A 13229-nucleotide genomic window follows, 5' to 3' on the forward strand; every position below is an offset into this window, starting at 1 on the left:
ACCTCCAACCTTTGTTTTGCATTTAACAATTCTTTCACATAAAAATCACATGACCAAGTGAGAGGTGTGGATGTGGGACTATATAAGGCAGAATCATCAATGACTTTTCCTTTGGACTTCTTGTTGCCACTTGCTTATAGAGGAGACTTGTTTGAGTGCTTTTTGTGAAAGGCTTGAGTACTTTTCTTTTTAGACCATTTCTTCATTTTTTGCTACTCTTTTTAGACCGTTTCTTCATTTTTTGCTCCCATTTTATAGTGGCTATTCTTCACTTTAAAATGCCCCAATATTATTTAACATTGACCCAAACCCACTTCCCAATTAATCTTCAAATCTTATCTTATGCAAATTATACAAAATATTCAAATTACCTAACATTAAAATTAGATAATAATAATAAAAATAATAATTAATTTTAGAATCTTACCTTATACCAATTATTCAAATATACAAATTATTCAAACACATTATCCAAAGTGAATTATTCAAATATACAAATTATCCAAAGTGTATGGATGTTTTGTGGTGGAAGCTGTCTTTTGTGGTGGAAGCTGTCTCTTTCATTCCATCAATGACGCCTGTGCTTAAACCGGTTGCAAATGCCTCGAATATTCAGGGAATCGGCAATAGCTTCATACAAGGCTGCGGGCTCATTTACGGTCTCGCGTACATTTCAGAGCTCACTCTTTTCTTTTTCTCTCTGGAATATCCTTCTCACCAACCTTCGCCCCTTGAATATGGAATCTAACATCAACGCCGTACAAACGAAGATCGATGAGAATGGTTGGCTTCTTCAAATTAAGGAAAGTCTCGATGTATCACAAGAAGAACCAGAGGAGCTGTGTGCGTCAATGTTCAGTGTGCCGAGAGAATTATTGGTACAGAAGCCGGAAGCCTTCATTCCTCAATCCGTTTCCATAGGTCCTTATCACCACTGGAAATCGGAGCTCTATGATATGGAGCGCTACAAACTGACAATTGTTCGCCGATTTCAGAAAAGAATCAACGGACTCGGCAAGTTTGAGGCCGTAGTTGTGGAGGAGTTTCAGAAGCTCGACTGGCAAATCCGGAGCTGCTATCACAAATTCATCGACTATAAGGATGAGACCTTGGCATGGCTCTTGGCTCTGGATACCGCCTTCCTTCTGGAATGTTTACAGTTTTATGTCAGAAACGTCGACAAATGCTCAGACGCGGACGTCAGGCCTCTGGGGCGAATCTTAGATCCGAGTGGAACCAGCGCTGCCTACAACTCTGTTCTCAGAGATGTCATGATGCTCGAAAATCAGTTGCCGCTCTTTCTATTGCAAAAGCTTTTGGAGTTGCAGTTGGATTCTAGAGCCAACGCAGAGGAGAGGCTGGAAAACCTGCTGAGGCTTGTTTGCCAAGAATTATCGCCTTTTACCTTCAAGTTGCCCCAGGATTCGAAGCTCAGTAGAAACGAGAGAGGGCATATACTGGAGGTGCTGTACTACACTATCGTTCCTAGCATTTCCAGCAATCAAAATCCAGATCCAAATGACCAGGAAGAACACGAGTCACCCGATACAGCAGACATGTCAATCGTTACAGAACCCTTCAATTTGCTATGGATGGCGATCTCCTCTTTAAACTTTCGCCCCATTCGATTTCTCAGGGAGTTGCAGCGGCGATCGCTGAACCTACCTGTTCGGATTGCGTTTAACAGAATTCTGTCACTTCGTGTCAAATCCGAGGAGAAGGAGGGAGAGGGAAGAGAATCCGCCGTTAAGATCTTACCGCCCACCCCAGACGAACTGTCCATTCCGTCCGTGGGCGATTTATACTCTGCGGGAGTTAAATTGGTTCCTACCGATGGCGACCTCACCACAATACAATTTGATCAGAAGACTGCCACGCTTTACCTCCCCAAAATAAAATTGGACCAGAAGACTGCCACGCTTTACCTCCCCAAAATAAAATTGGACCGCAACACAGAGGTAATCCTGAGAAATCTGGTGGCTTTCGAAGCTTCCCTGGCCTCTGGTGCCACGGTTTTCACACGATACACCATGTTGTTGAACGGGATGATCGACAGGGAAGAAGATGTGAGAAGGTTGAGAGAGAGCGGAATAATTTCCAACCATTTCCAGAGCGACGGAGAGGTTGCGAGCCTGTGGAACAGCATGGGTAGGTGCGTTCATCTCACAAAAGTTGAATTTCTAGACAAGGTTATAGAGGATATTAATACATATTATAATGGAAAGTGGAAAGTTGTGGTGATCAAGTTTGTGAAGGAACACATATACACGTCGTGGAAAATCCTGTCTCTAGTAGCTGCAGTGATACTGTTGGTGGTCACTTGCTTGCAGGCCTTCTGCTCTGTGTATGACTGCAAGAAGTGGGTAAACCAGTGAAACCTCTTACCAGACCAGGGATCGTATGGATAGAAAACTGCCAGCTGCCACAGCTGCCACTTTCAGCCCTTTTTTTTTCTAAGTTTATTCTTTGTTTGCTTGTTCTCTTGTAAATGTGGCTTGAATTGCGTGTCCAAATCGCGGAAGTCTCAGCGTTTACAATACCTGTAAGGTTGATGGGAATCCTGAAAACTCCCCAAAAAAAAAACAAAAGAGTCAACTGAATGTTTTTGCACTATTTATGTATTATTTAGAAATACGATCACAGGTTTTTATTTTTATTTTTTTTATATGTAATCGTATTTGTGTGGATTGTATTTAATTTATTTTGGGTTAGAAATTTAAAGACGTACAAATTAAATTAATAATTATTATCATTATTCAAGTTTATGGGAAATGTATTTTTTTAGGGAGTAGTCTATGCGGCGGGCAAATTCGTTAGGGAATAATTGCTGGCTCGAAAAAGATCCATTTCTGATGACCGAGAACGGGAAGGCAACATGGTCGGTCAGTTGGAGAATGTGTTTAGGGCCACCTGGGGATAGAAGATTTAGTTCATGGCAGTATCGTGGACCATCGGATATAGAATATAATTTTTAGAATTCATATGGATGGCTCCATCGATTCTTAGAACTCATAAAATGTCTCTTCATTTAAGATCTCCCTCCTTATATTGTATTTAACAGTGAGTATTTAATAGTGTGAATTAATGGTGGGTATTATTATATTGTACTTAATTAATGGCGAGTAAAACGATTTACGCACCCAAAATGGTACTTGTATTACAATGAAGAAAAAATTGTTTAGTGACCTCAAGTTTTCTTTGTCCAGTTTCCATAGTCCATAGACCTCTCTCTTCGATTGGGACATGGTGACAATAATATAGTTTAGCATCACGCAAACACTATATATGGGAGGGAATATATATGTGTTTGGAATTATGTACATATTGTATATGAATATATTATACGTGACAATATGGGATTCATGCCTTTGTAGCCATACCACAAGGTAAGGTGGTATTAAGTTATGTGATACCATTGGGGTCATGTATGTGTTCGTCATGTATGTGTTACTTCGAATGCCTCATTTTCATAATAGTACTTATATTGAGTTTTGAGGATGCAGAAAGAATATATATATATACCCTATTTCTCTAACTACATTAGGGAACTTGGATTAGTAAGTGGATACTTCACGAGGGTTAAGGTGAGGTGATTTTTTACAGATAGATTTTCGACCTAGTCTCAAGGCTGGGTGTTGGCCACTTAACACAACCCATGTTAGAATCAAAGATGAGGACCAAGATACACTTAGATGGATTCACTCTCTATGGGGAATATATGGGCCAAAAGAAGGCTATGTTCTTATCTCAAGTTATAGATAGCTCTTGATGGAGATTTGGTGGTGGAGAAAAATTTGAAACTAAAAAGTCCCCCGAAAACTCATCTTTTTATGTGGCGCATAATGGAAAGTAAAATTCCCACCTGGGACCTTCTTCAACATCAAAATATGCATGACCCAAATGGTGTGACCTATGCAAAAAAAGAACAGAATCTACACGGGGGCTTCACTAGGGGAGCAATATCATACCACATGGGTTCATATTGGGGGATATATAATGAAGAAAAAATGACATAATATATTGGGGTATATATAGGGGGTAAAGAGTTTTTATATTGGCAAATATAAAAAATGGAGCTTAAAGTTAATGAAAAAAATATAAAGTGGTATAAAAAATGTTAATGAAAAAATGGATACCTACAATATCTATTGAAAGTAGGGAATTTTTAAATTGGGAAGTTGTTTTGGGTTCATATTGGTAGTGGGTTAAATAATGTGATTTTTAGAGGGATTTCCCAATATGTAGTCAAATTAAGGGTATTGTTTAATATGCCACGAATGCATGTGATATGTCAGAGGTTCACTGAGTGAATCCCCCGTGAGAAGCCATAGATAATCTCTTTCTAGAGTGCCCTTTCCCTAAGGCTGTTTGGAGCCATATTATAGATAAACTGGGCAGTATCCTGATCTAGGTTGGGGTATCCTTTAGGGAAGTTTGGAAGGAATGGTGGGACATAATCAACCTAAAGAAATTCAAAAATCTGCCTCCCTTGATATGTTGGGGCCTATGAAATGCGCGCAATTGAGCTATCTTCAAGGGCAAATGCTCCAACCCTGATCTAGTGGCAGCAAAAGTTTTGGCTGACTTTGATCTTCTCCATGCAGAAGAAACATCTTGCCCCTCGGTAATGTTGTGGCTAAGCAGTTTGATAGCTCCCTTCTCTGGGCATATTTTGATGGTGTTGCCTCTGTAGATGGTTCTTGTGGGGGAGGTGAGTATTATATGTGCATGAGAGCCATTCTTTCAAGCTCCATAGTGGACTTGAAGAGGATCTAACAATTATGCAGAGTTGTTGAGTCTAAAGCTTCTCCTCTAGTTTGCCATTGAAAAGTGGATCCTCTCTATTCAAATATTTGGTGATTCCATGTTTGCTATTAATTGGTTCAACGAGGTGTAACGCTCTCATATTTACACTCTATGTCTCATTCTTGTGGTTCACCATCTTAAACATCATTTTAATATGATTTCTTGCAAACACATCTATAGGAAAATGAACCATTCATCAGACCAACCCTCTAAGTCGGGTACTTCGAGCAGATGAAAGGGGTCACAACCGAATATTTCCATCACTCTTTCATTGATAATGAAGGCATAAAAAATAAACAATTTTCTTATTTATTACCAGCTTTATGGTTTTCTTATTTATTACCAGCTTTAGGGTAAATATATAAAGGAATTTATTCATAAGGTGTAAATAAATTGGTTTGTGTGGGTTTAGTTTCCACTAGGCCATTGGTTCAAATTTCATGGGGAGGGGTTGACGATGGGAGACACCTTCGTGGAAATTAAACTATCCCAAAGAGTATTCGGGGCATCTCATTGGTGGGTTGATTGTTTTTTCATCCAGCATTAGGGTTGAATTAGCCTACTTCTAATATATAAGTAAGCCTGATTCAACCTAGTTTGAAAAGAATAAGAAGAAGAAGAAGAATACCACCCCAAGGGGCATCACACCTGGTAGAATGATTACAAAAAAAATACAAAAAAAATACTTAACTATCTTGTCTGGCATTCCACTCATGGGCACATCGTTCTTTTATCAATATTGAAAGCTAGTTTAACCTAGTTCCAATAAATAAATAAATAAATAATAAAAAATAAATCTTAAATCTCACAATTTACATAATACTTCATAACACAATGACCATTAATTAAACTGCCCCATATTATATATTTTTGGAGATTTTTATTCTTATCATAAAATAAAATTATCATTAAAAAAAAATTCTATTTACATTTATTTTATTATTATATTATTATATCAATATGAATATATAAATGAAACAGCATAAATTTCTTATATATTTAGGTATTGAGAGTCTTTCACAATGCATTATATTACATATTGTTTTTTGGGATTCAATTGGGTTAAGAAAGTCATTCATCTATTACCATTTCCATGAGAGGTAGTCATAACTGACTAATTTCTCATGGTTTTTGAAAGTCCACTTAGCACTCATTGCATCTGGTGATGCTCACAGGGGGGAAGAAGTGGGATTGAAACTAGTGAAATGAATCACATAAGGTCAATCATCACTTCCGGGGTTTGCACCGTAACCAGGACTTCTGGGAAGGTCACCATCCCATATAAAAAAACCATGAGAAATTAGTCAATTACGACTACCTTTCATGGAACTGGTCATAAATGAATGACTTTCTTAACACAGTGGAATCCCAAAAAATAATATCTAACATAAATTTCTTCAAAAATTACAAATTAAAATACAATCAAATAAAAATGATATGTAATATTTATATAAATATTAATTTAATTTTGATATCTATCCTATATATAGTATAAATAAAAATTAAATTAATAATTATATAACAAAGAGTGCGAAAATTTTAGGATTGAGCTTCTTCTCGGAGATGAGATTATTGAGCTCCGCTAGTTTTGACGATTTGCGTACAAACAATCAACATTACAGGTATCGTAAAGCGTCATTGTCATGATCTGGTGCGTTGAGACGAAACTTCTTGTTTGGCTGCTCTCGTGATGTGGTTTGAATTGCGTGTCCAACTGGTGGGGTCAAGCGGCCAAAGTAGTTTCGTTTCAACGCACGAGATCATGACAATGACACTTTACAATACCTGTAACGTTGATTGTTTGCAGGGAAATCTTCATTAATCTTATCTCCAAAATCTTAATGTTTTTGCACTCTTATTATTTAGAAATTAGATATTCATTCACAGGTTTTATATCATCATATATGTAGATTTTATTCAATCTATTTCATTTTAGAAGTTTAAGGATAAACAAAATTTAAATTAATAATTATATAAAATTTAAATATCATATAAATATTAAATATCAAAATAATAATTATATAATATTTAGACATCATATAAATATTAATTATCAAAATGTATGAAAGTGTGCTTTTATTTGATTTGAATTTGCAATTTTGTTTTTGGGAAATATATGTTTCACTTATAAATTCATATTTATATAATAATAAATTAAAAATTATTCTAATAAGTAAAGAATTTTTTTTTAAAAATTATAATTTTATTTTATGACAGGAATACAGATTTTTATTCCATGGGCAGTTTATTGGGTGGTCATTGTGTTATGAAATATTATGTCAATTGTGAAATTTAATGTTTATTTATTTTTTGTTTCTAACTAGGTTAGCTAGCTTCCAATGTTGATGAAAGAACATCACACAAACTAATTGATTTACACCTCATGGGTAAATCCCCTTACACATTTACCTTTAAAAAAAATATAAAATTCAAAATTATCTTCAAATGTCTATGTATCCCATTTACAATTTAATGATTGGAATTTACTGCGATACTTGGTAAAAATGCACAAAACTTACGACATGAATAAAAGCTGTCAAAATCATGAATTATTTTCCAATTAGATAATTGAAAATGATTGGTTGCAACACTTTGTAAATTTTATCAATAAAAACATATAAAATAAGACATAATGATTTGTTTTATGAATATAAAAATAAAATGATTATGACAAAGTTTAAAAATGTATAATATGATAAATGTGTTATTAAATAATATGAAATAAATGTATTAAAATTTTATAATATAAGTAGAAAAAATTACAATACTTTATATATATATATATATATATATATATATATATATAAACTTCAAACTCCAATTAATTTAGATAGCCAAATCCAAATGTATGTGCTCTAGCTCCTTGCACTTAGATCTATTTAACATATAAACTCTATTAATGTGTATTTACAACTTTCTTTTTAAATTAAAATTGTACAAAATATTGCATATATTGCATCTGAGAATACCCTCTCTTCATAACTTTCAATTCACTATTTGCTTCAACCAATGTTTTATGTAATCTTATGATTTTTTCTACAAATATATGTTTTGATTCCCCACTTTACATTATAATGTAATATTAGACCCTGTTTGGTAGCCTTTGATCCCCTATTGATCTTGTGAATATACATGATTGAGGAATAATTTTCTCCATCTTATCATCATCAAGTTGTTTAGGACGTGACTACTCAACTACTTAATCATTTCACAATCAAAAAAATTTCCCACCTAAAATTTATGCATAACTTTGATCTCAACATCTATGTTTATTTTTACAAATGACTAATCAATAGTAATATCAAAGTTGAAATCAAAATATAGACTTGTTTCTTTGCAACATATTCCATGTAGCTTATATCTCCCATTTTTCTCTACAAAGTTGCATTTTCATCAAAGGTCACATCCCTACTTCTAACAACGTTCTTATTCACTGGTTCATAAAACCTACAAATTTACAATGTCACCATCATAAATAATGAAGATGATTTTTACACTTTCATCATCCAAAATATTTCGTTTCTCATAAAAAAAATGTGGAAAGTGCAAGAGAGTTGAACACTTCCAAAATTGAATACTTGGCTTCTTCCCACACCAATGGTACCACAACTTCATAGGAATTATTTTGACTTCATTGTTGTTGTGGGTAATTCAAGTTAGACATACATTGCTACGGTGATCACATCCACCTAGAAATTATTTGATAATGCAACATTATTCAACATGCAACTTGCACACACCCTTAATGACCCACTCTTCATTTCCTCTACTCCATTATATTGTGGAGTAATGTTGGGTCCCTATAATACTAGTGATTACCCCATTACTATTGTAGTTATACCCCTTATTTATATTGTTGTGCCCCTATTACCCCCATATTGTTATTTCTGTGCCCCATAGAATCCCTCTATTGTTATTTTTGTGGCTTTATATTATTATTGTTAGGTCGGCTCGATTATATTGTGACTCCTTAGACTCCTATATATAGAAAGGAGGTTTTGTCATTTGTATCATCCAAGAATTGTTCATTTATGTAATGTAAAGGAGGTTGCCCCCTCGAAGAGGCTGAATTCTAAGGCGTTGATCTATCTTTTCTATCTTTTCTTGAGCTGGTTTCATAACATTTGGTATCAGAGCTTTGGAATTCTAGGGTCATCATGGCATTTTCGCTATAACTTTTTTTCTGTGACATTTCAGAAGTCGCAAAAAAAACCCATTTGAGAAGAATTGGCGCTGAACCTTGGGTCCGAATTTCAGAGCTTTTCGCGCGATATTTTCGGAGATATGATCTGAGGAAGTTGACCTTTTTGCAGACTCCTGAATTACATTCAAAACAGGTGATCTGGGGAAAATCGTCATAATTCTCTCTCTGAGGATCGGATTGAAATTTCGTAAAAAGGTACAGAAAGAGGACGGACTGTAGTTTCTTGTGTGTGTGTTTCAGAATCAAAGGTTGAAACAGTGACTCGTGGCACGTCGTACAAGTTCGCTCTACTGAACCAGTCTAAAAGCAAGTCACTGTGGGAGATTTCACATAACTCTTCCTTGGAGAATCCAATTTGGCTCAGACTTGTGGCATTGGAAAGAGGACGCAGAAGGCTACTACAGGTAGCAATTTCAGAACTGGATGATCCGAAATTACAGAGATACATCAGATTCAATATCAGGCTTCTATAAAGTGAAAAAAGGTGTGTAGTTTTTTTTTTAATTTTTGTGTAAGCTTGGTTTAACGGAATTCAAAGGGCATAGTAAAGCATTATTATCGGTAACTGATGCCCCGAGGAAAGAAAATGCAAACACCTAGTAAGGAACCTGAAAGCTCTAGCATGACCCATGAAGAAGAGGAAGAAATGCTACATGATATATCAAAATTACAAGAACAAGTGCAACAAATGTCACGCTCACAAAAGCTAACAGAAGCTAAGATAAGTGGCGTGGAATCTAAGATAAATGGCGTGGAATCTAAGATAAAGGGCATGGAAGCTAATATGGATGATTCGAAGACAGACTTGAAGAGAGACATGGCAGATTTGAAGATAGATATGAAGACAAACATGGAAGAATTGAAGAAGTTGCTACAAGAAAGGGTCACTAATGGTGAAAAGGTAGTAAAGGAAACTCATGATGAAAACAAAAGAAATGTTAATCATGATACCATAGATGCTAATGTTGGATCGAAGAATCACCATATTCCAAAAATCGATATGAGGAAGTTTGATGGCAAGGATCCCGCCACATGGATATTACAGATGGAGCAATTCTTCGATCTCAATAATGTGCAAAACGCACAAAAGGTACGTATGGCAACTGTATATTTGGAACCAAATCAGTTTGTATGGTATCAATGGCTTTGCTCTCGTAAACAATTTATCACTTGGGCAATTTTTACGGAAGAATTGATAGCACATTATGAAGATACAAAAAGCAACACTTTTTTTAGCCAATTGATAAGTCTCAAACAAAAGGGTTCAGTAATGGAGCACATTGAGGAGTTCCAAAAATTGAACATAAGGGTAAAAGATATTCCAGAGGAGCATAGGATTGATGTGTTCATAGGGTCTTTAAAGGATAATATCCAACATGATGTTCGCCTTTGGGAACCTGATTCATTAGAGAAGGCATTCAGGTTAGCAAGAAAAATGGAAAGCAAAATTATTGCAACCAGGAAGCATACCACTCACAACTATAAAGACGGAAGTGTTGTTGCCCCTAGTCTTCCACAACCTATAAGGTTGACACCACAACAATTGGAAGAAAAAAGAGCAAAAGGGCTTTGTTACAGTTGTGATAGCAAATACACTAAAGGTCATAAGTGTGCTGAGAAGAAATTATTCTACATAGATTGTGAAGAGGAAGAAGAAAAGGAGCAAGAAAGGTCAAAAGAAGAAGATATACTCCAGGAACAAAGCCTAGATGAAGAACAAATAAATCCGACCATATCTTGTAATGCATTGGCGGGAATTACCACTCCTCAAACCATCAAGATAGAAGGACAAATCAAGAAGAAAAAGGTAATAGTGTTGATTGATTCAGGAAGCACCCACAATTTTATTCATTGTAGGGTAGCAAAAGAATTGAATTGCTTCCTATATCCAGCACCAGAGTGTCAAGTGATGATTGCAAATGGAGGAACAATAAATTGCTCTGGAAAGTGCCATAATATCAAGCTATCCATGGGAGAATATGTATTGACTAGCCCAATGCTTTCCATTCCAATGGGAGGTGCGGATGTTGTACTAGGAGTCCAATGGCTACAATCCTTGGGTACAATAGCTTTTAATTTTCAAGAACTTTTCATCAAATTTTCTGCGGAAGGAGAGGAAGTTGAAAGGGGTATTGCAGGGAAACCAGGAAAGATAATCAGCTCTCATGGTATGACAAAGCTTCTAAAAAAGGAGCAAAGAGGTGTAATTGCACAATTATGCTCGCTAGATGTTTCCACATTGGAATCATCTATTTCTCCAGATCTCCAAAAAGTCTTGGACAATCATTCCAAGGTATTTGAGACTCCCAAGGGTCTCCCACCTATGCGTGATCATGATCATGCTATTCATCTGATTCCAGGAAGTGTTCCTCCAAACATCAGGCCGTACAGATATCCCTATGTCCAAAAAAGTGAAATTGAACGTATGGTTGCAGAAATGCTAGAGGCTGGTATAATTCAACCGAGTCAAAGTTCTTTCTCAGCTCCAGTAGTATTGGTGCACAAGAAGGATGGATCATGGCGCATGTGTCCAGATTATAGGGAGCTCAACAAGCTCACTATTAAAGATAAGTTCCCCATTCCTGTTATTGATGAATTACTGGATGAATTGCATGGATCAATTTACTTCACCAAGTTGGATCTTCGTTCGGGATATCATCAAATCAGAATGAAGATTGAAGACATTCCAAAAACGACATTTAGAACTCATGAGGGTCATTATGAATTTTTGGTCATGCCTTTTGGCCTTACCAATGCACCTTCAACATTTCAAGGTTTGATGAATTCAATTTTCAAACCATTCCTTAGAAAATTTGTGTTAGTATTTTTTGATGATATACTAATCTACAGCAAGTCTTGGAAGGATCATGTTGAACATGTTGACAGGGTGCTACAACTATTGGAGGAGAAACAATTATATGCAAAAAGATCCAAATGTTTCTTTGGAGTCCAGGAGGTGGAATATTTGGGTCATATTGTATCTCATGAAGGAGTTAAGGTAGACCCTAGCAAAATTAAAGCCATTAAGGAATGGAAAATCCCCACATCCATAAAGCATCTGCGAGGATTTCTTGGGTTGACAGGGTATTATCGCAAGTTTGTTAAGAATTATGGGAGAATAGCAGCACCTCTAACAACATTATTGAAGAAAGATTCATTTTCATGGACTCCGAAGCAACAAAGGCCTTTGAACATCTTAAAGAGGCAATGTGCCAAGCACCGGTCTTAGCTACACCGGACTTCACAAAAACCTTTATTGTGGAATGTGATGCTTCAGGAAATGGAATTGGTGCTGTTCTAATGCAAGATGAAAGACCCATTGCTTTTGAAAGTCGTCCAATCAAGGGAAAGTTTTTAAGCAAAGCTATTTATGAGAAGGAAATGTTGGCAATACTCCATGCACTTAAGAAATGGCGACCCTACCTAATGGGAAGACACTTCAAGGTAAAAACGGATCATGATAGCCTTAAATACTTTTTAGAACAAAGATTATCCTCTGAAGAGCAACAAAAGTGGGTCACAAAGATGTTGGGTTATGACTTTGAAATCATCTACAAAAAAGGGAAGCAAAATGTGGTGGCAGATGCACTCTCAAGAAAGGATGAGGATGTGGAAGCATTGTTGTGTGCCATTTCTATTATCCAACCAGATTGGATAAACGAAGCAAGGGAGGAATGGAAGAATGACGAAGAAGTGTGGGCACTTATTCGAAAGCTACAACAAGATTCCAGTACTTCTGATACATTTAGCTGGAAAAATGATTCGTTATGGTACAAAGATCACTTATACCTCTGTAAGAATTCCCAGCTAAAACAAAAGATTCTTATGGAATTGCACACTTCTCCCTTAGGAGGGCACTCAGGATTTTTAAAAACTTACCACAGGGTTAAGAAGGAATTTTTTTGGGATGGCCTTAAATCAGATATTCAAAAGTTTGTGGCGGAATGTTTGGTTTGCCAGCAAAATAAAGTTGAAACAATTAAGACACGGGGTCTATTACAACCTTTATCCATTCCAAGCCAACGTTGGGAGGAGGTTTCAATGGATTTTATCACAGGTTTACCCAAGTCTGAGGGAAAGAGTGTCATCATGGTGGTAGTTGACAGACTTACCAAGTATGCACACTTTTGTGCATTATCACATCCATTTAAAGCCAGTACAGTTTCTACTGCATTTATGGAAACAGTTCAAAAGCTACATGGAAACCCAAAGATTATTG

General features: G+C 36.1%; 1 pseudogene; it reads left to right on the forward strand.

Annotated features, from left to right (window-relative positions):
- Nucleotides 1-599: 599 nt before the first annotated feature.
- LOC149193127 (putative UPF0481 protein At3g02645 pseudogene) lies at nt 600-2375 on the forward strand (annotated as a pseudogene).
- The last annotated feature ends 10854 nt before the right edge of the window (nt 2376-13229 follow it).

This window comes from Pinus tabuliformis, chromosome 2_2 (genome assembly GCF_031772625.1).
Source record: "Pinus tabuliformis cultivar Carrire ecotype Pingquan chromosome 2_2, CPIR1, whole genome shotgun sequence".
Classification (NCBI taxonomy): Eukaryota; Viridiplantae; Streptophyta; class Pinopsida; order Pinales; family Pinaceae; genus Pinus; species Pinus tabuliformis.